The following is a 2,735-nucleotide window of genomic DNA, read 5'->3' as shown; positions in this document are numbered from 1 at the left end:
CCCCCCTGGATCCGCCCTTGCAATGAACCTACACTAACCCAAATTCAACGCATCTTTAAACCTTACAACATTAGCTATCATCTCAGCTTACAACATAGCGACTAGTCTGTGCTAACCCAAACTTACAGCACTCACACGAAAGTATACTATTCCATTTATTTATGCAGTCTGGCAACACTGCACAAAATATGGCGTAAATATCGGCACAATAAACAGAGATTTTATTAGTTTGTAGATGTTTTCTAGCCTGATTCTATTGACCATCCGCATTTTTTCCCCTTGAATGTGCTTAATTTACGTGTACTTTCAGGGAAAATTAAAAAGAACCCCGAAATCCGCCAGATGATATAAAGTGCACATTCACCGATTACCTTGAAAAACATTGTTGCCGTTTTTCTAATGTAGTTTTTTGCAAATTTCTCAGTTTTAATAACCATTAATTTGTTTTACTATTTTCTCTGTACTCCTAAAACACCACCAGACAACACCTCCAGAAGATTAACGCCAATTTTGAATCACCCTGTATATCCATGCGTTTTCAACACCCTATAAATCCGTAGCGAAGCATTTTGGGTCATCGTTTCTCAGCAAATCAGGGATATTTTCCGACATGGACCTCATCAAACACCTTGATATAAATGTATATACATTTACTATCTACCAGCTTTAACTTTAGGCTCCAAATGAGCTTTTTGCATGAGTCAACCGGCGCAATTTTTAAAACCTGAGGCAAAACTACGTGCAAATATGGTAAAAAGTAGTGCAGGCAGAAAGCGCAAATATTGCGTGTTTCGAGCGCAAATTGCAAATTTTTAATTGAATTTCTGGTTTAAAGTTGAGTTGGTGAGTGGCAAAAATTTCGTTTTGGGGCAAAGCGCCTCCAAATGCCGAACAATGGGTCTGATGAAAAAGTATTTCGGTGCTCAAGAGCTCCTTAATTGTTGAAAATTTTCAATGCGAAACACTTACTGCCCCACTCGATGTGAGTCAATTCAAATTCCTAAAAAATCTTCAGTTCGTCCGAAACAAACCTTATTCAGAACCCTCATAAAGCATGCGAAGTCGCATTCTTGGGGCCTTTAATTTGTTAATAAACGCATGGAAACTACAACGTAACGTGCGAGAGAAATCGGGAAAGTTATGCATCCTGCCAATGATAGGCACCACATCGTTATCACGTATCGCAAAATTGATTCAAAGAATATGTCATTAAGTTAAGGCGAAGACATTAATGTATTCATTACTTCGCTGGCAAGCTGAGGAGGTGGACTGTGCATTCGAAAATTACATGTTTGTTGCAAAAAAACGCACAGACGATTTGAATAATGTATCGCAGTTATTCGGTAACGGGCGTTGTTTCTGATGGTTTTCTTAACAACCTGGGAAATTTCCTAATAAATCAGCTAACGTGTTTCAAGTCGCTAATTAAGGCGCAGTTAATTAGGGTATTGTGCAGTCGATGTATTTAAAATAGCCAATCAGTGGTGATTTAATGGTCTGAAGACCGGAGATTGTCCCACCAAACCCATACTTTGTACTTTCGTCGAGCGAAAAACGACATAATTTGTATGATTCCGCATCAAACAGCACAATGATCGTCGCACCTTTATGCCCATCCACTCGTAAAACGTACAGAGAAAGCTTTTCTAAGTCAACAGCAGCAGTGAATACGCGGAAGTTCCATAACGATCTAAGTAGGGGCATGTTTTATCGCCCCCGTATAAATCATGTTTAGCAAACGGGACTTGCATATTGACTACCTGTACTTATCTTATCAGGGGCAAATATACGGTTTTTATGGAGGCGAAGAGGAGGAAATGACGTTATTTTATACGGGGAAAGATGTTGGGATTTCTCTTTACCAACTAAACCCAGTTACCCGGTTAGAGGGTGATTTTTGGAAAGTTCTTATAGGTACAGGTAAACCGTATTTTTTTTTAAGTTTTTATCGATTATGGCAAAATTTTACATTATACCTAACTGGCAACTGGTCAGCAAGCAAGTGAGGTGAGGGTCTAAAACCCCGAAAAACTTAATGAAGCCTTCAACCAGTCTCTTAATGGTGAGATTTTCCGGCTTTATTAATTAATTTTTTAACAAAAAACTCGCCAGGGTCAAGCAATACCCGTGCAAGGAAAGAAAAAACTCTACTATTCAATTTTCAGAATTTTTTGCATCGTTTTCCAATCCGTTTGTTTTCGAGTTATTTCATGACAAAGTAAGCTATGCTGATTATGGGTCACCCTGTACACTGGTGTCCTAATTCCTCTGAAAATTTGCAGAAACCGTTTGGAAATTTCCAAAATGCCGCCTAATTTCTAATAAGCAAATTTCCGGGTGCTCTGATATGAATAGCGACTATTTCTATCTCAATTCCGTAAAATTGGCAAATTGCTGACTGTTTTCAGTGATTTTTTGGCAATTTGCAACAGCATTTCCATTTGGTGTTTCACTTCAGCTCATCAACAGAAAAATTTATTTTCCAATGTAAAAAATTTGCAAAATTTCAAAGAGGCTACTTTCAGCTTTATTCGTAAACTCTGGTGATTTTTCAATCAACAAACTTACTCTTCTATACCTTTTACCGATAATCCCAAAATCGTACGCAACAATAGGGTGTTTTCATTGTATCAAAAATTCCTACAAACTGAACGAAGATATATATGAAAGATTAAATAAGTTTATACTATCTATCTATTGCTATTTTGTTAAATATTTAATAAACAAATTCAGCT

Source organism: Dendroctonus ponderosae, unplaced genomic scaffold, assembly GCF_020466585.1.
Source record: "Dendroctonus ponderosae isolate FM_Combo_2020 unplaced genomic scaffold, Dpon_F_20191213v2 Dpon_F_20191213_6, whole genome shotgun sequence".
Classification (NCBI taxonomy): Eukaryota; Metazoa; Arthropoda; class Insecta; order Coleoptera; family Curculionidae; genus Dendroctonus; species Dendroctonus ponderosae.
This window is presented reverse-complemented; position numbering follows the sequence as displayed.